Source organism: Oncorhynchus keta, chromosome 28 (assembly GCF_023373465.1).
Source record: "Oncorhynchus keta strain PuntledgeMale-10-30-2019 chromosome 28, Oket_V2, whole genome shotgun sequence".
Classification (NCBI taxonomy): domain Eukaryota; kingdom Metazoa; phylum Chordata; class Actinopteri; order Salmoniformes; family Salmonidae; genus Oncorhynchus; species Oncorhynchus keta.
In genome coordinates, this window is record NC_068448.1 from 7,018,502 (window position 1) to 7,041,717 (window position 23,216).

Genomic DNA, 23,216 nt, shown 5'->3' on the forward strand with positions numbered 1-23,216 from the left:
CCCATCTCTTCTTCTCTGTCCGTCTCCTCTCTCCTCCCCATCTCTTCTCTCTGTCCGTCTCCCCTCTCTCCTCCCCATCTCTTCTCTCTATCCTCCCCATCTCTTCTCCTCTGTCCGTCTCCCCTCTCTCCTCCCCATCTCTTCTCCTCTGTCCGTCTCCCTCTCTCCTCCCCATCTCTTCTCCTCTGTCCGTCTCCCTCTCTCCTCCCCATCTCTCTTCTCTGTCTCTTCTCTGTCTCTCCCTCTCTCCTCCCCATCTCTTCTCCTCTGTCCGTCTCCCCTCTCTCCTCCCCATCTCTTCTCCTCTGTCCGTCTCCCTCTCTCCTCCCTCTCTTCCTCTCTCCCCATCTCTTCTCTCTGTCCGTCTCCCTCTCTCCTCCCCATCTCTTCTTCTCTGTCCGTCTCCTCTCTCCTCCCCATCTCTTCTCTCCCCATCCGTCTCCCTCTCTCCTCCCCATCTCTTTCTTCTCTATCCGTCTCCCTCATCTCTTCTCCTCCCCATCTCTTCTCTATCCATCTCTCCTCTCTCTCCTCCCCATCTCCTCCTCCATCTCTCTCTCTCCTCCCCATCTCATCTCCTGTCTCTCCTCTCTCCTCCCCATCTCTTCTCTATCCATCTCCTGTCTCTCCTCCTCCCCATCTCTTCTCTATCCATCTCCTGTCTCCCCTCTCTCCTCCCCATCTCTTCTTCTATCCATCTCCTGTCTCTCCTCTCCTCCTCCCCATCTCTTCTCTATCCGTCTCCCGTCCCCTCTCTCTCCCCTCCCCATCTCTTCTTCTCTGTCCTCTTTCTCCTCCCCATCCTCTCTCCTCTGATCTCCTCTCTCTCCTCTCCTCCTCTCTCCTCCCCATCCTTCTCAGTGAGAGTGATCCCCCCATCTCTTCTCTCTGCTCCATCTCCCCTCTCTCTCCCTCTCCTCCTATGTCAGCAGACAGTCTCTGCCACTGTAAATACAGAGGCTCTCTGGGCTCTCCTCCATCTCTTCTCCTCTGTCCCCTCTCTCCTCCCCTCTCTCTCCTCTGTCAGCAGTCAGTCTGATGCCACTCCCTCCCCATCTCTCTGGGCTCTGTGCTCCATCTCCCCTCTCTCTCCCCATCTCTTCTCCTCTGTCCAGTCTCCTCTCTGATGCCACTGTAAATACTCTGTCTCCCATCTCTTCTCTGTCTCCATCTCCCCATCTCTTCTTCTCTCTCTCTGTCAGTCTCCTCTCTCCTCCCCCTCTTCTCTGTCAGTCTCCTCTCTCTTCTTCTCTGTCCGTCTCCTCTCTCTCTCCTCCCCATCTCTTCTTCTCTTCTCCCTCTCTCCCCATCCTCTCCATCTCTTCTCTCTCCTCCTCCCATCTCTTCTTCTCTGTCCGTCTCCTCTCTCTCCTCCCCATCTCTTCTTCTCTGTCCGTCTCTTCTCTCCTCCCCCTCCCCTCTCTGTCAGTCTCCTCTCTCATCTCCCTCCCCATCTCTCTCTCTGTCATCTCTTCTCTCTCTCTCCTCCCCATCTCTTCTCTGTCAGTCTCCTCTCTCCTCCCCATCTCTTCTCTGTCCGTCTCCTCTCTCTCCTCCCCATCTCTTCTCTGTCAGTCTCCTCTCTCCTCCCCATCTCTTCTCTGTCAGTCTCCTCTCTCCTCCCCATCTCTTCTTCTCTGTCCGTCTCCTCTGTCCTCCCCACCCCATCTCTTCTCTGTCCGTCTCCTCTCTCCTCCCCATCTCTTCTCTGTCCGTCTCCTCTCTCCTCCCTCTCCCCATCTCTTTTCTGTCCGTCTCCTCTCTCCTCCCCATCTCTTCTCTGTCCGTCTCCTCTCTCCTCCCCCTCCCCATCTCTTCTCTGTCCGTCTCCCCCCCCTCTCTTCCTCCCCCTTCCTTCTCTGTCCGTCTCCTCTCTCTCCCCTCCCTTCTCCTCTCTCCTCCCCATCTCTTCTCTGTCCGTCTCCTCCCTCCCCTCCCCTCCCCATCTCTTCGTCTCCTCCCCCTCCCCATCTCTTCTCTGTCCGTCTCCCCTCTCTCCTCCCCCTCCCTTCTCCTCTGTCCGTCTCCCCTCCCCATCTCTTCTCCTCTGTCCTCTCTCTCCTCCCCATCCTCTCTCCTCATCCCCTCCCCGTCTCTCTCTCTCTCCTCCCCATCTCTTCTCCTCTGTCCGTCTCTCCCCCTCTCTCCCCCTCCTCTCCTCCCCATCTCTTCTTCTCTGTCTGTCTCTCCTCCCCCTCCCCATCTCTTCTCTGTCCGTCTCTCCTCTCTCCTCCCCATCTCTTCTCTGTCCGTCTCCCTCTCTCCTCCCCTCTCTTCTCCTCTGTCCGTCTCCCTCTCTCCTCCCCATCTCTTCTCCTCTGTCCGTCTCCCCTCTCTCCTCCCCCTCCTTCTCTCTCTCCTCCCCATCTCTTCTCTGTCCGTCTCCCCCCTCCCCATCTCCTCTCTCCGTCTCCCCTCTCTCCTCCCCATCTCTTTCTCCTCTGTCCGTCTCCCCTTCTCTCTCCCCCCCATCTCTCTCTCTCCTCCCCATCTCCCTTCTCTCTCGTCTCCCTCTCTCCTCCCCATCTCTTCTCCTCTGTCCTTCTCTCCCCCTCTCTCCTCCTCCCTTCTCCAGTCTCTCTCCTTCTCTTCTCTGTCCGTCTCCTCCCCATCTCTCTTCTCCATCTCTCTCTCCTCTGTCCGTCTCTCCCTCTCTCCTCCCCATCTCCTCTCCCTCTCTCTCCTCCCCATCTCTTCTCTGTCTGTCTCTCTCTCCCCTCCCATCTCTTCTCTGTCCGTCTCCTCTCCCTCCCAATCTCTTCTCTGTCCGTCTCCCCTCTCTCCTCCCCCTCCCTTCTCCTCTGTCCGTCTCCCCTCTCTCCTCCCCATCTCTTCTCCTCTGTCCGTCTCCCCTCTCTCCTCCCCCTCCCCTCCTCTCTCTCCTCCCCATCTCTTCTCTGTCCGTCTCCCCTCCCCTCCCTCTCCTCTGTCCGTCTCCCCTCTCTCCTCCCCATCTCTTCTCTGTCCGTCTCCCCTCTCTCCTCCCCATCTCTTCTCTGTCCGTCTCCCCTCTCTCCTCCCCATCTCTTCTCTATCCGTCTCCCCTCTCTCCTCCCCATCTCTTCTCTATCCATCTCCTGTCTCTCCTCCCCCTCCCCATCTCTTCTCTATCCATCTCCTGTCTCTCCTCCCCATCTCTTCTCTATCCGTCTCCCGTCTCTCCTCCCCCTCCCCATCTCTTCTCTGTCCTCTCTTTGTCCTCCCTCTTGATCTCTCCCTCTTCTCTTCCCCCGTCAGCTGACAGTGAGAGTGATGCCACTGTAAATAGAGAGGCTGTCTGGGCTCTGTGCTCCATCTCCCCCCTCTCTCCCCTCTCCTCCTATGTCAGCAGACAGTGAGAGTGATGCCACTGTAAATACAGAGGCTGTCTGGGCTCTGTGCTCCATCTCCCCCCTCTCTCCCCTCTCCTCCTATGTCAGCAGACAGTGAGAGTGATGCCACTGTAAATAGAGAGGCTGTCTGGGCTCTGTGCTCCATCTCCCCCTCTCTCCCCCTCTCTCCTCCTATGTCAGCAGACAGTGAGAGTGATGCCACTGTAAATAGAGAGGCTGTCTGGGCTCTGTGCTCCATCTCCCCCCTCTCTCTCCCCCCTCTCTCTCCTCCTATGTCAGCAGACAGTGAGAGTGATGCCACTGTAAATAGAGAGGCTGTCTGGGCTCTGTGCTCCATCTCCCCCCTCTCTCTCCCCCCTCTCTCTCCTCCTATGTCAGCAGACAGTGAGAGTGATGCCACTGTAAATAGAGAGGCTGTCTGGGCTCTGTGCTCCATCTCCTCCCTCTCTCTCCCCCCTCTCTCTCCTCCTATGTCAGCAGACAGTGAGAGTGATGCCACTGTAAATACAGAGGCTGTCTGGGCTCTGTGCTCCATCTCCCCCCTCTCTCTCCTCCCTCTCTCTCTCTCTCTCCTCCCTCTCTCTCTCTCCTCCCTCTCTCTCTCTCCTCCCTCTCTCCTCCTCCCCTCTCTCTCTCTCCTCCCTCTCTCTCTCTCTCCTCCCCTCTCTCTCTCTCTCCTCTCTCTCTCTCTCCTCCCTCTCTCTCTCTCCTCCCTCTCTCTCCCTCCCTCTCTCTCTCCTCCCTCTCTCTCCTCCTATGTCAGCAGACAGTGAGAGTGATGCCACTGTAAATAGAGAGGCTGTCTGGGCTCTGTGCTCCATCTCCCCCCTCTCTCTCCTCCTATGTCAGCAGACAGTGAGAGTGATGCCACTGTAAATAGAGAGGCTGTTGTGCATCCCAAATGGCACCATGGTCCCTATGTATTTCACTACTTTTGACTAGGGCTAATAGAGCACTATGTAGGGAATAGGGTGCCATTTGGGACAACACCAAACTCTGGGCCCACTCCACTATGCTGTGTTTTATAACCATGGCGTGACAGCTTTTGATGCTGTCCAGAATCAAACATGCGGGTGCAGGAAAGCCTGTATTCCCTTTAATAAACTGCCTGACGGGTGGGGGGGGGGAGAACGAGAGAGACAGAGACAGAGAGACAGACAGAGACAGAGAGACAGAGAGAGCATGAGCGAAAGATAGAGAGAGAGAGGTCGAGAGAGAGAGGTCGAGAGAGAGAGGTCGAGAGAGAGAGGTCTAGAGAGAGAGGTCTAGAGAGAGAGGTCTAGAGAGAGAGGTCTAGAGAGAGAGGTCTAGAGAGAGAGGTCTAGAGAGAGAGGTCTAGAGAGAGAGGTCTAGAGAGAGAGGTCTAGAGAGAGAGGTCTAGAGAGCGAGGTCTAGAGAGCGAGGTCTAGAGAGCGAGGTCTAGAGAGCGAGGTATAGAGAGCGAGGTATAGAGAGCGAGGTCTAGAGAGCGAGGTCTAGAGAGAGAGGTCTAGAGAGCGAGGTCTAGAGAGCGAGGTCTAGAGAGCGAGGTCTAGAGAGCGAGGTATAGAGAGCGAGGTATAGAGAGCGAGGTATAGAGAGCGAGGTATTGACGTAACAAAATGTGGAAAAAGTCAAGGGGTCTGAATACTTTCCTTAGGCACTGTGTGAGTGAGTGAGTGAGTGAGTGAGTGAGTGAGTGAGTGAGTGAGTGAGTGAGTGAGTGAGTGAGTGAGTGAAAACCGTGACCTCTCTCTGGCCAAAACAACAGCCTACTACAGCTGTGACAGCCTACAACACTCTGAGAAGACGACCCCGGCTGACAGGTCCTCTGTGTGTGTGTGTGTGTGTGTGTGTGTGTGTGTGTGTGTGTGTGTGTGTTGCTGCTAACTGGATCGTCTACTATTGACAGCTGTGTGAGATCAGAACAAAGCAGCTCCCCCATGCTCCACACACACACACCTTCCCCACTCCACCGTGCTGCAGGGGGGGGGGGGGCAACAAGGCCAGGCCCCCTGAGGATTCTGTTGCTATGCACACTGTCACATGACACGAGTCACAGGGCCAGGTGAAGACCAGAGGACCAGACTAAATACTGTTTTTAGAAGAGAACCAGCGTCCTAAACACAATACTACAGTAATGTATTGTAAGAAGAGACAAGAGGACCAGACTAAATATTAGTGATATCGATAGTTACATATGATGATATTATTCTAGATAATATTATATAAATCGATACTATGACTCCAAGCATCAATTTGCTTTTTTAAATGTATTTTTTGCTAGGCAATGTGAGCTATCGCTAGTTGGCTGTATCTGTGCCAAAACGGCGGTATTTTTCAGCCTATAGTTTGTTCTCCATCTTCTTGTTCTCCTGAGTGGCACAGCGGTCTAAGGCACTGCATCTCAGTGCAAGAGTCACCACTACAGTCCCTGGTTCGAATCCAGGCTGTATCACATCCGGCTGTGAATGGGAGTCCCATAGGGTGGTGCACAATTGGCCCAGCGTCGTCCGGGTTTGGCCCGGGGGCTAGGCAGTCATTGTAAATAAGAATTTGTTCTTGACTGACTTGTCAAGTTAAATAAAGGTTAAATAAAATAATTTAAGAAAATAGTGAGCCAACATTTCCCTGACTGTTGCCGTCTCGTCTCTCTGCAGCAGACATATAGTGATCAATATGTTCGGAACATCAAAACACAACACAAATAAAATTGTGAGAACCGTCATTTCGGCACCAAAGTATCGTGATAATACTGTATCTTACTAAGCTACATACTGCTATTAGAAGTCCAGGCTACTAAATAATATATTATAAGAGGAGACATGAGGACTAAGCTACATACTGCTATTAGAAGTCCAGGCTACTAAATAATATATTATAAGAGGAGACATGAGGGACTAAGCTACATACTGCTATCAGAAGTCCAGGCTACTAAATAATATATTATAAAGAGGAGACATGAGGGACTAAGCTACATACTGCTATCAGAAGTCCAGGCTACTAAATAATATATTATAAGAGGAGACATGAGGGACTAAGCTACATACTGCTATTAGAAGACATCCGTCCAGGCTACTAAATAATATATTATAAGAGGAGACATGAGGACTAAGCTACATACTGCTATTAGAAGACATCCGTCCAGGCTACTAAATAATATATTATAAGAGGAGACATGAGGACTAAGCTACATACTGCTATCAGAACTCCAGGCTACTAAATAATATATTATAAGAGGAGACATGAGGGACTAAGCTACATACTGCTATCAGAAGTCCAGGCTACTAAATAATATATTATAAGAGGAGACATGAGGACTAAGCTACATACTGCTATTAGAAGTCCAGGCTACTAAATAATATATTATAAGAGGAGACATGAGGACTAAGCTACATACTGCTATTAGAAGTCCAGGCTACTAAATAATATATTATAAGAGGAGACATGAGGACTAAGCTACATACTGCTATTAGAAGTCCAGGCTACTAAATAATATATTATAAGAGGAGACATGAGGGACTAAGCTACATACTGCTATTAGAAGTCCAGGCTACTAAATAATATATTATAAGAGGAGACATGAGGGACTAAGCTACATACTGCTATCAGAAGTCCAGGCTACTAAATAATATATTATAAGAGGAGACATGAGGACTAAGCTACATACTGCTATTAGAAGTCCAGGCTACTAAATAATATATTATAAGAGGAGACATGAGGGACTAAGCTACATACTGCTATCAGAACTCCAGGCTACTAAATAATATATTATAAGAGGAGACATGAGGGACTAAGCTACATACTGCTATTAGAAGTCCAGGCTACTAAATAATATATTATAAGAGGAGACATGAGGGACTAAGCTACATACTGCTATTAGAAGTCCAGGCTACTAAATAATATATTATAAGAGGAGACATGAGGGACTAAGCTACATACTGCTATTAGAAGACATCCGTCCAGGCTACTAAATAATATATTATAAGAGGAGACATGAGGACTAAGCTACATACTGCTATTAGAAGTCCAGGCTACTAAATAATATATTATAAGAGGAGACATGAGGACTAAGCTACATACTGCTATTAGAAGTCCAGGCTACTAAATAATATATTATAAGAGGAGACATGAGGGACTAAGCTACATACTGCTATTAGAAGTCCAGGCTACTAAATAATATATTATAAGAGGAGACATGAGGGACTAAGCTACATACTGCTATCAGAAGTCCAGGCTACTAAATAATATATTATAAGAGGAGACATGAGGGACTAAGCTACATACTGCTATCAGAACTCCAGGCTACTAAATAATATATTATAAGAGGAGACATGAGGGACTAAGCTACATACTGCTATTAGAAGTCCAGGCTACTAAATAATATATTATAAGAGGAGACATGAGGACTAAGCTACATACTGCTATCAGAACTCCAGGCTACTAAATAATATATTATAAGAGGAGACATGAGGGACTAAGCTACATACTGCTATTAGAAGTCCAGGCTACTAAATAATATATTATAAGAGGAGACATGAGGGACTAAGCTACATACTGCTATTAGAAGTCCAGGCTACTAAATAATATATTATAAGAGGAGACATGAGGCCCCCTCTCCAGTCAGGAGACTAAACAGGCCCTCTCTCCAGTCGGGAGACTAAACAGGCCCTCTCTCCAGTCGGGAGACTAAACAGGCCCTCTCTCCAGTCGGGAGACTAAACAGGCCCTCTCTCCAGTCGGGAGACTAAACAGGCCCTCTCTCCAGTCGGGAGACTAAACAGGCCCTCTCTCCAGTCGGGAGACTAAACAGGCCCTCTCTCCAGTCGGGAGACTAAACAGGCCCTCTCTCCAGTCGGGAGACTAAACAGGCCCTCTCTCCAGTCGGGAGACTAAACAGGCCCTCTCTCCAGTCGGGAGACTAAACAGGCCCCCTCTCCAGTCGGGAGACTAAACAGGCCCCCTCTCCAGTCAGGAGACTAAACAGGCCCCCTCTCCAGTCAGGAGACTAAACAGGCCCCCTCTCCAGTCAGGAGACTAAACAGGCCCCCTCTCCAGTCAGGAGACTAAACAGGCCCCCTCTCCAGTCAGGAGACTAAACAGGCCCCCTCTCCAGTCAGGAGACTAAACAGGCCCCCTCTCCAGTCAGGAGACTAAACAGGCCCCCTCTCCAGTCAGGAGACTAAACAGGCCCTCTCTCCAGTCAGGAGACTAAACAGGCCCTCTCTCCAGTCAGGAGACTAAACAGGCCCGCTCTCCAGTCGGGAGACTAAAAACAGGCCCCCTCTCCAGTCGGGAGACTAAACAGGCCCCCTCTCCAGTCGGGAGACTAAACAGGTTCCCCCTCTCCAGTCGGGAGACTAAACAGGCCCCCTCTCCAGTCGGGAGACTAAACAGGCCCCCTCTCCAGTCGGGAGACTAAACAGGCCCCCTCTCCAGTCGGGAGACTAAACAGGCCCCCTCTCCAGTCGGGAGACTAAACAGGCCCCCTCTCCAGTCAGGAGACTAAACAGGCCCTCTCTCCAGTCAGGAGACTAAACAGGCCCTCTCTCCAGTCAGGAGACTAAACAGGCCCCTCTCCAGTCAGGAGACTAAACAGGCCCCCTCTCCAGTCAGGAGACTAAACAGGCCCCCTCTCCAGTCAGGAGACTAAACAGGCCCCCTCTCCAGTCAGGAGACTAAACAGGCCCTCTCTCCAGTCAGGAGACTAAACAGGCCCCCTCTCCAGTCAGGAGACTAAACAGGCCCTCTCTCCAGTCAGGAGACTAAACAGGCCCTCTCTCCAGTCAGGAGACTAAACAGGCCCTCTCTCCAGTCAGGAGACTAAACAGGCCCTCTCTCCAGTCAGGAGACTAAACAGGCCCTCTCTCCAGTCAGGAGACTAAACAGGTCCCCTCTCCAGTCAGGAGACTAAACAGGCCCTCTCTCCAGTCAGGAGACTAAACAGGCCCTCTCGTTTCCAGTCAGGAGACTAAACAGGCCCTCTCTCCAGTCAGGAGACTAAACAGGCCCCCTCTCCAGTCAGGAGACTAAACAGGCCCTCTCTCCAGTCAGGAGACTAAACAGGCCCTCTCTCCAGTCAGGAGACTAAACAGGCCCTCTCTCCAGTCAGGAGACTAAACAGGCCCTCTCTCCAGTCAGGAGACTAAACAGGCCCTCTCTCCAGTCAGGAGACAAAACACATTCCCTGCTTCTTTCTTCTCCTGCTTTTGATTCAATGTGGGAAGGATCAAATATTAAAATGTCTACAAAGCCACATATGAAATGTAATAATCCATCATTAAAGATGCAAGAGGCAACAGGGGCGCCCGGGAAAGACGTGTGTGTGTGTGTGTGTGTGTGTGTGTGTGTGTGTGTGTGTGTGTGTGTGTGTGTGTGTGTGTGTGTGTGTGTGTTGTAAATTACTCATGGTTTGATATCTCAGCCAGGTATAATGGGTTCTCCAGGAGTCACTGCACTGTTTGAGCAGGTCATACGTCTCAGTCACAGCCCCCCCAGCTCAGCCCCCCCAGCTCCCCCTCACCTCAGCCCCCCTCACCTCAGCTCCCCACCTCAGCCCCCTCCTCAGCTCCCCACCTCAGCCCCCGTTTCCTCACCTCAGCCCCCCTCCTCAGCTCCCCACCTCAGCCCCCCTCCTCACCTCAGCCCCCCTCACCTCAGCTCCCACCTCAGCCCCCCTCCTCACCTCAGCCCCCCTCACCTCAGGTCTCCCCACCTCACAGCAGGTCAGCTCCCCACCTCAACCCCCCTCACCTCAGCTCCCCACCTCAGCCTCCCCCTCACCTCAGTCCCCCGTTTCAGACCTCAGCCCCCCTCACCTCAGCCCCCTCACCTCAGCTCCCCACCTCAGCTCCCCACCTCATATCCCCCCGTCACCAGGTCAGCTCCCCACCTCAGCCTCCCCTCCTCACCTCAGCCCCCCAGGTCATACCTCAGCGTCCCCCTCACCTCAGCCCCTCCCCCTCACAGCCAGGTCCCTGTCTCGTTTCAGGCGTCCCCAGGTCCACCTCAGCCCCCAGCCAGGTCATATCCTGTCTCGTTTCAGACGTCACAGCCAGGTCATATCCTGTCTCGTTTCAGACGTCACAGCCAGGTCATATCCTGTCTCGTTTCAGACGTCACAGCCAGGTCATATCCTGTCTCGTTTCAGACGTCACAGCCAGGTCATATCCTGTCTCGTTTCAGACGTCACAGCCAGGTCATATCCTGTCTCGTTTCAGACGTCACAGTCAGGTCATATCCTGTCTCGTTTCAGACGTCACAGCCAGGTCATATCCTGTCTCGTTTCAGACGTCACAGTCAGGTCATATCCTGTCTCGTTTCAGACGTCACAGTCAGGTCATATCCTGTCTCGTTTCAGACGTCACAGCCAGGTCATATCCTGTCTCGTTTCAGACGTCACAGTCAGGTCATATCCTGTCTCGTTTCAGACGTCACAGTCAGGTCATATCCTGTCTCGTTTCAGACGTCACATTAGTCCGGTCATATCCCGTCTCGTTTCAGACGTCACATTAGTCCGGTCATATCCCGTCTCGTTTCAGACGTCACATTAGTCCGGTCATATCCCGTCTCGTTTCAGACGTCACATTAGTCCGGTCATATCCCGTCTCGTTTCAGACGTCACAGCCAGGTCATATCCTGTCTCGTTTCAGACGTCACATTAGTCAGGTCATATCCTGTCTCGTTTCAGACGTCACATTAGTCAGGTCATATCCTGTCTCGTTTCAGACGTCACAGCCAGGTCATATCCTGTCTCGTTTCAGACGTCACAGTCAGGTCATATCCTGTCTCGTTTCAGACGTCACAGTCAGGTCATATCCTGTCTCGTTTCAGACGTCACAGTCAGGTCATATCCTGTCTTTATCCACCACTGGCTTTATTTCTCTTCCTACTGAGTAACAGCGTGCGTGTGTATGTGCGTGCGTGCGTGCGTGCGTATGTGCGTGTGTGTGCGTGCGTATGTGCGTGTGTGTGCGTGTGTATGTGCGTGCGTGCGTATGTGCGTGTGTATGTGCGTGTGTATGTGCGTGCGTGCGTGCGTATGTGCGTGTGTGTGCGGCTGAGCTGCCGGAGCAGAATGTGCTGGTTTGAAGCACATTAATATTAACTGCAGCAGAGCACCACACTAAGAAGCAGTACCAGAGTGATGATGAAACTAAGATGCCCTGGCTGTCTGTCTCAGTCTGGGATGGTGTGTTTGGTGCTTCCACTTCCTGTGTTATCATAACCTGGTTCTCTACTGAACGCAGTAGAAACCATAAGGATGTGTGACGTGGAACGATTAGGATACCGTTTCATCTTAACAGTGTTGATTTTTAAGGGTCGTACGTGTGTGTGTGTGTGTGTGTGTGTGTGTGTGTGTGTGTGTGTGTGTGTGTGTGTGTGTGTGTGTGTGTGTGTGTGTGTGTGTGTGTGTGTGTGTGTGTGTGCGTGCGTGTAGAATTACAAATGGTGATGAATTATTGACGGCACTAGGAAAATAAAAAAAACTCTGAAAATTCAATTGTTTTCTACTGCTCTTGGCTAGCCATTATGTTCTCAAACTGAATCCAATATTTATCTCTCTCTGTTGAACAAATGAGAGCTTCTAAAAGATGTAAACAGTCTGGTGTCGGAGAGGATAAATGTACCGGTGACTCTCGCTAGTGTACAAATAAATCAGCGCTTTGGACGCCAACTCCTACACTAAAGTCTATTTCACTCAGAGAGGACAGAGAGACACACACACACCTGTGGTTGAATAACAGACGAGGCAGGCCGGCGAGCTGCAGGCGTCAACACATGACAAGCTCTCTCCCTCTTTCTCACCTCCCTCCTTTCTTCACTCTCTTTTTTTTTTTAATCATCTCTATTGAAACGACATGACAGCGGATTTAACAGGGCACTTTTTCCCTGCTTGGGGTGTGTGTGTGTGTGTGTGTGTGTGTTACGTGGTCGGTACTCCTTGGGTGGATTTCCCTCCAGATCCATCAATGCGCCATTACCAAGTCAAATCAGGAGGCGCTGCAGAGAGCTGGTGAAACACACACACACACACACACACACACACACACACACACACACACACACACACACACACACACACACACACACACACACACACACACACACACACACACACAAATCCTAGAGGAGTCTCTCAAATAGCCTCGATCTATTCTACTAACATCTCCAGATGACAGAGAGTAGATGGGAGGTGAAGAGAGAGGGGAAACACAGGTTGAAGAAATGTTAGCGAGTGCTTCAGATACAGAGTATCTCACTGCAGGCATCTTAACGCCCACTGGCAGGTCCTTCAGCGCGATATGGAGAAGAATGGAAAGACACAAGCCTCATCCCTATTAGCCTCGTCTCAGCTATGCTGTGGCTCAATAGTTTGCTTAGATTCGTTAGGCTAATTTGTTCTTAACTGACTTTCCTAGTTAAATAAAAAAGGTTAAATAAAATTTAAATAATGGTTTAAATGGGTGAGAGAGACACTATATATACACAAAAGTATGTGGACATTTGTAATTAGTGGATTCGGCTATTTCAGCCACACCTGCTGCTGACAGGTGTATAAAAATCGAGCACAAAGCCATGCAATCTCCATAGGCAAACATTGGCAGTAGAATGGCCTTACTGAAGAGCTCAGTGACTTTCAACGTGGCGCCGTCATAGGATACCACCTTTCCAACAAGTCAGTTCGTCAAATTTCTGCCCTGCTAGAGCTGCCCTGGTCAACTATAAGTGCTGTTATTGTGAAGTGGAAATGTCTAGGAGCAACAACGGCTCAGCCGGGAAGTGGTAGACCACACAAGCTAACAGAACGGGACCCGGCAGCTTATAAAACCTGACTGTCCTCGGTTGTACTCACTACCGAGTTCCAAACTGACTCTGGAGCAGTGGAAACACATTCTCTGGGGTGACGCTTTACCATCTGGTAGTCCGACGGACGAATCTGGGTGTTTGGCGGATGCCAGGAGAACGCTACCTGCCCAAAATGCATAGTGCCAACTGTAAAGTTTGGTGGAGGAGGAATAATTGTCTGGGGCTGTTTTTCATGGTTCGGGCTTGGCCTCTTTGTTCCAGTGAAGGGAAATATTAACACTACAGCATACAATGACATTCTAGACGATTCTGTGCTTCCAACTGTGTGGCAACAGTTTGGGGAAGGCCCTTTCCTGTTTCAGCATGACCATGCCCCCGTGCACAAAGAGAGGTCCATACAGAAACGTTTTTTGTCGAGATCGTTGTGGAAGAACTAGACCGGCCTGCACAGAGCCCTGACCTCAACCACATCGAACACGTTTGTGATAAATTGGAACGCCGACTGCAAGCTGGCCCTATTCACCCAACATCAGTACCTGACCTCACTAATGTTATTGTGGCTGAGTGGAAGCAAGTCCATGCAGTAATGTTCATTCATCTAGGGGAAAGCCTTCCCAGAAGAGTGGAGGCTGTTATAGCAGCAAAGGGAGGGGGGACCAACTCCATATTAATGCCCATGATTTTGGAATGAGATGTTCGAAGAGCCGAGTGTCCACATACTTTTGGTCATGTAGTGTATCTACTAAAGTCATGTTCGGGAGGCAAGCTATTTCTCTGCCAGTAATTGGCCTGCTCTGCCTTGACGGTTAGTAAAACATACATTTTCATATACTGCCATTAATAGTATTGATAGTATGCATCACCATATCACTCCTTTATATGGGTGAGAAGACCAGAAAGACATCCACAATAGTGATGTATATGACTGCTACTCCTTTAGGTATATCTCAACTCCTCCACCGGTACTAGACCTATAGTAGGCCTATTGTCCAATCAAATCCATACCCATATTTAGCAGATGTTATCGTCGGTGTAGCGAAATGCTTGTGTTCCTAGCTCCAACAGTGCAATAATATCTAACAATACACACTAATCTAAAAGTAAAATGATGGAATTAAGAAATATGTAAATATTAGATCGAGCGATGTCGGAATGGTATTATATCTCACAGAGTGCTTTCTGGGTAATATAAATATAATAAATAATATAAAAAGACACCGATGAGTGATTCCATATGAAACCCAGGCAGAAAAAGACCATTAGGGCGATTGTCAACATTTCATCCATAGAATGGTCCTTTGGAGGAAGTATTGGTTGACATTTGTATCTAAAAGCGTAATTGAGAATGAATGAATCAAAGTTGGCATATTTATGAGATTTTGGCCTCACCCAGGCCTCCATTAAGACTTGGTAGGAGCAACTGGCGTTATTTGGAGGTTAGCGTCTGCTCTCATATGAGTAGTATTTTCATTTCAAAACATTTTTATTTCATGAATATTGAACAATATAAAACACGAATATCGAAAATAAATATTTATTACATGGCACATTTTTCAATATATTGTTTAACATAATTTACTGTACGGGCATATCAAAGCTCCAGAGTGTGATTAGAGTTTGTCAGCATTACCAATAAAGTGAATGTAAAAATGGATTCAAAATGGTCGCCCTGTGCTGGTGATTTGCAGGATGTGCAATGATGCAAGTAAAAGGAGAGCTGTGATTGGTTACATTGCCTACTGTTCCAATGTCTCTGTATAAAATGGACACTAGCAGAGAGCTCACTCAATCTTTGATATGCCTGTGTGGTATTTTATTTATACAAGTGTGTAATTATTGTCAACACTCCTTCCTCCAAAGGACCAGGGCCTAAAACTAATTGATTTGTCTACCAGCCACTGTGGCAGGTAGATCTTTTTTTAAATCTACCGGCCAACTCAAAAATGTTTTACCAGCCAAAATATATATATTTTTGTATTAATTACATAAAAAAATACAAATCTGATGATCATACTTAGTAATGTTTCTAAAACAAGGAATGTATTACTTGGTATATTGCTCAATATCAGAGTATTTTAACCAAAATATCACAGATGAGACAAAATGTCAGCTGCCCCTTTAAGGTTACTGTGGTAACGAATCTGACTAGTTGAGGCCGGGGATGTTTCTCTTCACTAGCAGCGGAAGGAAACTCAAACATTCTAAAAACCTAACTTGAGAACCAAAAAAATGTAAATATCCAAGAAGCCCAAGGATAAAGACTCACGTTAGTATTCTTCTATGCCTGTGCTCAATGCTTCTTAAAACAAATCTTTTCAGCTTTCACTCACTCGCCCCAGCCAGGCTGTGTTGATGCACAAGCTGGGATATAAAGTTAAGAAACAAAACAGCATTAATACAGCTACTGCAGCATTTATTTAAGCAATAATGCTCAAGGGGGTGTGGCATATGGCCAATGTACCACGGCTAAGGGCTGTTCTTAATTACGACCCAACGCGGAGTGCCTGGACACAACCCTTAGCCATGGTATATTGGCCAAGTACCACAAACCCCCAAGGTGCCTTATTGCTATTATAAACTGGTTACCAACTTAATTAGAGCAGTAAAAATACATGTTTTGTCATACATGTGGTATATGGTCTGATATACCACGGCTGTCAGCCAATCAGCATTCAGGGCTGGAACCACAGTTTATAATTAGCTTTATACCACAACTCACATGTGTGTCCATAAACATTTGACAAAATTACATTTCAGGCCCTGCAAAGGACCATTTGAAATTTCATTAAAATCATCCGTCTTTTTGTCCTGGTTTCATATCAAATTTGTCAGATCAGTCTTTTTATTTCTCTTCTTTTTTTTTTTTAATTGTACCCCTTTTTCTCCCCAATTTCATGGTATCCAATTGTTCAGTAAGCTACTATCTTGTGTCATCGCTACAACTCCCGTATGGGCTCGGGAGAGACGAAGGTTGAAAGTCATGCGTCCTCCGAGCTTCTTAACACAGCGCGCATCCAACCCGGAAGCCAGCCGCACCAATGTGTCAGAGGAAACACCGTGCACCTGGCCACCTTGGTTAGCGCACACTGCGCCCGGCCCGCCACAGGAGTCGCTGGTGCGCGATGAGACAAGGATTTCCCTACCGGCCAAGCCCTCCCTAACCCGGACGACACTAGGCCAATCGTGCGTCGCCCCACGAACCTCCCGGTCGCGGCCAGTTACGACAGAGCCTGGGCGCGAACCCAGGGTCTCTGGTGGCACAGCTGGCGTCTTTTTGTCCTGGTTTCATATAAAATGTCTCAGATAGTAATGGATCTTACTGCTACTGTTTAAAATGACGAGCAGGGAGTTTCTCATCTCATCTGGTCTCTTGGGCCCCTGCTACTGTTTAAAATGACGAGCAGGGAGTTTCTCACCTCATCTGGTCTCTTGGGCCCCCTGCTACTGTTTAAAATGACGAGCAGGGAGTTTCTCACCTCATCTGGTCTCTTGGGCCCCCTGCTACTGTTTAAAATGACGAGCAGGGAGTTTCTCATCTCATCTGGTCTCTTGGGCCCCCTGCTACTGTTTAAAATGACGAGCAGGGAGTTTCTCATCTCATCTGGTCTCTTGGGCCCCTGCTACTGTTTAAAATGACGAGCAGGGAGTTTCTCATCTCATCTGGTCTCTTGGGCCCCCTGCTACTGTTTAAAATGACGAGCAGGGAGTTTCTCACCTCATCTGGTCTCTTGGGTCCCCTGCTACTGTTTAAAATGACGAGCAGGGAGTTTCTCATCTCATCTGGTCTCTTGGGCCCCCTGCTACTGTTTAAAATGACGAGCAGGGAGTTTCTCATCTCATCTGGTCTCTTGGGCCCCCTGCTACTGTTTAAAATGACGAGCAGGGAGTTTCTCAACTCATCTGGTCTCTTGGGCCCCTGCTACTGTTTAAAATGACGAGCAGGGAGTTTCTCATCTGGTCTCTTGGGCCCCTGCTACTGTTTAAAATGACGAGGAGGGAGTTTCTCATCCCATCTGGTCTCTTGGGCCCCTGCTACTGTTTAAAATGACGAGCAGGGAGTTTCTCACCTCATCTGGTCTCTTGGGCCCCCTGCTACTGTTTAAAATGACGAGCAGGGAGTTTCTCATCTCATCTGGTCTCTTGGGCCCCTGCTACGGTTTAAAATGATGAGCAGGGAGTTTCTCATCTGGTATCTTGGGCCCCTGCTACTGTTTAAAATGACGAGCAGGGAGTTTCTCATCTCATCTGGTCTCTTGGGCCCCCTGCTACTGTTTAAAATGACGAGCAGGAGTTTCTCATCTCATCTGGTCTCTTGGGCCCCTGCTACTGTTTAAAATGACGAGCAGGGAGTTTCTCATCTGGTCTCTTGGGCCCCTGCTACTGTTTAAAATGACGAGCAGGGAGTTTCTCATCTGGTATCTTGGGCCCCTGCTACTGTTTAAAATGACGAGGAGGGAGTTTCTCATCCCATCTGGTCTCTTGGGCCCCTGCTACTGTTTAAAATGACGAGCAGGGAGTTTCTCACCTCATCTGGTCTCTTGGGCCCCCTGCTACTGTTTAAAATGACGAGCAGGGAGTTTCTCATCTCATCTGGTCTCTTGGGCCCCTGCTACTGTTTAAAATGACGAGCAGGGAGTTTCTCATCTCATCTGGTCTCTTGGGCCCCTGCTACTGTTTAAAATGACGAGCAGGGAGTTTCTCATCTGGTCTCTTGGGCCCCTGCTACTGTTTAAAATGACGAGCAGGGAGTTTCTCACCTCATCTGGTCTCTTGGGCCCCTGCTACTGTTTAAAATGACGAGCAGGGAGTTTCTAATATAATAATAATAATATAATAATATAATAATATATAATATAGAGCAGGGAGTTTCTCATCTCATCTGGTCTCTTGGGCCCCTCTGACTGTTCACACATTATTATTTCTCATTTCATGTGTCACACACAATTAAAATGCCTGTCGTTTCCTACTTCACAAAGACCCCCCCCCCGTCCGTCCGTCCTGTCCTCTCTCCCTCCCTGCTGACAGTCTCTCATCCTCCCTCAGTCTCTCCTCACAGGGGAAGGTCAAACGCACACACACACAAACTCTTTCATCGTGTTAATCTCTGAGACAGCAGAAACTACAAGATGGACAAGCTTTTGAAATGTAACCCAGCACCAGACAGCTAGACAAAGACAACCAGGGCATAAAATGAACAGTCAAATGAGAGTACGATTCGTTTCATAGTATCGTACAAAGGAACAATCGGGAGTCCTATATCCCACCTGGTGCTACAGGCGGTTTGTTATCTATGCATAGTCACTACACCCCCACCGACATGTACAGATTACCTCAACTAGCCTGTACCCCTGCACCCTGACTCAGTACCAGTGCCCCCTGTATATAACCTCCACATTGACTCTGTACTGTAATACCCTGTATATAGCCTCCACACTGACTCAGTACTGGTGCCCTCTGTATATAACCTCCACACTGACTCTGTACCGGTGCCCCCTGTATATAACCTCCACACTGACTCAGTACCGGTGCCCCTTGTATATAGCCTCCACACTGACTCAGTACCGGTGCCCCTTGTATATAGCCTCCACACTGACTCAGTACCGGTGCCCCCTGTATATATCCTCCACCCCGACTCAGTACTGGTACCCCCTGTATACAACCTCCACCCTGACTCTTTACCGGTGCCCCTTGTATATAGCCTCCACACTGACTCAGTACCGGTGCCCCCTGTATATATCCTCCACACCGACTCTGTACCGGTGCCCCCTGTATATAGCCTCCACCCTGACTCAGTACCGGTGCCCCCTGTATATATCCTCCACCCTGACTCAGCACCGGTGCCCCCTGTATATATCCTCCACACTGATTCGGTACCAATGACCTTGTGCAATTCACGAAAAACTTTGTTATGGCTTTACACCCCCTGCTATAATGTTGATAAACAGTTACTTATCTAACAGAACAGAGAGGGTGGTCTTTAATGGAAGCCTATCAAAAATAATCCAGTTAGAATCAGGAATTCCCCAGGGTAGCTGTTTAGGCCCCTTGCTTTTCGACATGCCACTGACTGAGTAAAGCCAGAGTGTCTATGTATGCAGACGACTCAACACTATATGCAGTAGAAGCTAAGATGGGGAGAAGTCTGTCTATAATAAAGTGATGCTCTGCCTTCCTAACAGCACTATCAACAAGGCAAGTCCTACAGGCCCTAGTTTTGACACACCTCGACTACTGTTTAGTCGTGTGGTCAGGTGCCACACAAAATGACTTTTTGCAAATGTCTCAGAACAGGGCAGCACGGCTGGCCCTCAGAACAGGGCAGCACGGCTGGCCCTCAGAACAGGGCAGCACGGCTGGCCCTCAGAACAGGGCAGCACGGCTGGCCCTCAGAACAGGGCAGCACGGCTGGCCCTCAGAACAGGGCAGCACGGCTGGCCCTTGGATGTACACAGAGAGCAAACATTAATAATATGCATGTTAATCTCTCCTGTCTGAAAGTGAAGGAGAGATTGACTTCATCACTACTGGTATTTGTTAGAGGTATTGACATGTTGAATGCACCGAGCAGTCTGTCTAAACTACTGGCACACAGCTCAGACACCCATGCATACCCCACAAGACATGCCACCAGAGGTCTCTTCACAGTCCCCAAGTCCAGAACAGACTATGGGAGGCACAGAGTATTACATAGAGCCATGACTACATGGAACTCGATTCCACATCAAGGAACTAATGCAAACAGTAAAATTAGATTTAAAAAAACAGGTAAAAATACACCTTATGGAACAACGGGGACTGTGAAGCAACACAAACATAGTCACAGACACATGCAATACACACACACAAACAATAACATACGCACTATAGACACACAGACTTTGGACTGTAGATATGTGGTAGTGGTGGACTAGGGGCCTGAGGGCACCAGTGCGTTGTGAAATCTGTAAATGTATTGTAATGTTTTTAATATTGTATAACTGTATTGTAATGTTTTTAATATTGTATAACTGTATTGTAATGTTTTTAATATTGTATAACTATTATATTGTAATGTTTTTAATACTGGAATAACAGTATTGTATTGTTATGTATTGTGTTTAATATTGTATAACTGTATTGTATTGTGTTTAATATTGTATAACTGTATTGTAATGTGTTTAATATTGTATAACTGTATTGCATTGTGTTTAATATTGTATAACTGTATTGCATTGTGTTTAATATTGTATAACTGTATTGTAATGTAATGTTTTTAATATTGTATAACTGTATTGTAATGTATTGTGTTTAATATTGTATAACTGTATTGTAATGTTTTTAATATTGTATAACTGTATTGTATTGTGTTTAATATTGTATAACTGTATTGTATTGTGTTTAATATTGTATAACTGTATTGTATTGTGTTTAATATTGTATAACTGTATTGTATTGTGTTTAATATTGTATAACTGTATTGTATTGTGTTTAATATTGTATAACTGTATTGTAATGTGTTTAATATTGTATAACTGTATTGTAATGTATTGTGTTTAATATTGTATAACTGTATTGTATTGTGTTTAATATTGTATAACTGTATTGTAATGTGTTTAATATTGTATAACTGTATTGTATTGTGTTTAATATTGTATAACTGTATTGTAATGTATTGTGTTTAATATTGTATAACTGTATTGTATTGTAATGCGTTTAATATTGTATAACTGTATTGTAATGTATTGTGTTTAATATTGTATAACTGTACTGTATTGTATTGTGTTTAATATTGTATAACTGTACTGTATTGTATTGTGTTTAATATTGTATAACTGTATTGTAATGTTTTTAATATTGTATAACTGTATTGTATTGTATTGTGTTTAATATTGTATAACTGTATTGTATTGTGTTTAATATTGTATAACTGTATTGTAATGTTTTTAATATTGTATAACTGTATTGTATTGTGTTTAATATTGTATAACTGTATTGTATTGTGTTTAATATTGTATAACTGTATTGTATTGTGTTTAATATTGTATAACTGTATTGTATTGTGTTTAATATTGTATAACTGTATTGTATTGTGTTTAATATTGTATAACTGTATTGTATTGTGTTTAATATTGTATAACTGTATTGTAATGTTTTTAATATTGTATAACTGTATTGTAATGTATTGTGTTTAATATTGTATAACTGTATTGTATTGTGTTTAATATTGTATAACTGTATTGTAATGTGTTTAATATTGTATAACTGTATTGTATTGTGTTTAATATTGTATAACTGTATTGTAATGTATTGTGTTTAATATTGTATAACTGTATTGTATTGTGTTTAATATTGTATAACTGTATTGTATTGTAAAGCAGCAGCTAATGGGGATCCATAACACATGTAAATAACAACTCAACGTTTAAATCCCAGGACAATCTAGTGGGAAACAGCCAGCCAGCTAAATTGACATAAATATTTAATGCTTTTCGACCTGTTCCCAATTTGAATATCATTGGTTTTAGAGTTTGTTTTGATATTTCAACCTGCGTGTCGTTTGGTGTGGGGGGACAAAATCAATTAGCCCCCCACACGTGGACTCACGCACGCGTCCGGTTCGGGGATGGCGTTAAGAGGAATGAACTGTCTTCCATTACAGCGTTGTGTTGCTAGGAGACAAGGCCAGCTCAGTGAGCTGCTGTGAGGGGAATAAACAGAGAGACGGCACTTCACCTTGCTACTCCAGTACTACTGCAAGTTCTGTTTGCTGAGAGGAGGAAGCACACGCACACACACACACACACACACACACACACACACACACACACACACACACACACACACACACACACACACACACACACCAGGGTAATTACTTAGTTTGTGCTCTGACAGCTGACACGGTGAGAACCACGATGAGAATACACAGCACAGCCAGTGGGCCTGATGGATTACTAGTCAATGTTGTAAATCCACACACATCTGCCTTGAAGGGTGATTTCACAGTATTATACGTAAGAATATCCGTATTGGCCTTTATATTACATACAGAGTAGACTTATTTTACAGTCTAATACTACATAGCGATTACATTCAATTTCCTCACTTAAATATAGCCCCTGTATGCCTCCAATCAGAATGATTCATCAAGCCATTAGTAGCCTCCACTTGTCCCCAGTGGAGAGAGGCCTGAGAGCTTCCTGGTGGTTGAAGTGGGACCATCTATAAATGAGACGGATCCGCCCCTCATTCCATTCCCAACAGCATTTTGTACGTCTCTGCACTGATGGCAACACATCAGGGTGAAAATGACGCCATCTGTCGGAAGACAATGCATTGTTGAAGGGGGGGGGGATCCTATAATTGGTTCAGCAACTAGCCTATTTTCCAACATGGACGGTTATAAATATAGTCTTTTCCTGGACATCAAAAAAGGGGTTCCACAAGGCTCCATTTTAGGGCCTATTTTGTTCATAATTTTATAGAAAATAATATTTGCAAAGCAGAAGGCTTGGTAACTCCAGTTTCAGCCAGCAGTTCGTGAGTTGGTTCTCTTTCTGGTTTGCTTGAGTGCCTCGGTCTCCACTCAAGACAGATCAGCTGGTTGGTTGCAGTAGAGAGAGGACAGACAGATCAGCTGGTTGGTTGCAGTAGAGGACAGACAGATCAGCTGGTTGGTTGCAGTAGAGGACAGACAGATCAGCTGGTTGGTTGCAGTAGAGGACAGACAGATCAGCTGGTTGGTTGCAGTAGAGGACAGACAGATCAGCTGGTTGGTTGCAGTAGAGGACAGACAGATCAGCTGGTTGGTTGCAGTAGAGGACAGACAGATCAGCTGGTTGGTTGCAGTAGAGGACAGACAGATCAGCTGGTTGGTTGCAGTAGAGGACAGACAGATCAGCTGGTTGGTTGCAGTAGAGGACAGACAGATCAGCTGGTTGGTTGCAGTAGAGGACAGACAGATCAGCTGGTTGGTTGCAGTAGAGGACAGACAGATCAGCTGGTTGGTTGCAGTAGAGGACAGACAGATCAGCTGGTTGGTTGCAGTAGAGGACAGACAGATCAGCTGGTTGGTTGCAGTAGAGGACAGACAGATCAGCTGGTTGGTTGCAGTAG

The 23,216-nt window shown here is 47.1% G+C and overlaps 1 protein-coding gene and 1 long non-coding RNA gene across 4 annotated transcripts in view; one reads left to right on the forward strand and one right to left on the reverse strand.

The window, feature by feature from the left end:
* LOC118377891 (arginine-glutamic acid dipeptide repeats protein-like) overlaps positions 1–23,216 on the reverse strand; it is a 670,308-nt gene that overhangs the window by 627,709 nt on the left and 19,383 nt on the right. The window lies entirely within an intron of this gene.
* Positions 10,341–11,162, forward strand: LOC127913140 (uncharacterized). Its single transcript, XR_008084861.1, has 3 exons — positions 10,341–10,544; positions 10,580–10,754; positions 11,018–11,162. It is a non-coding gene; the product is annotated as an uncharacterized LOC127913140 (long non-coding RNA).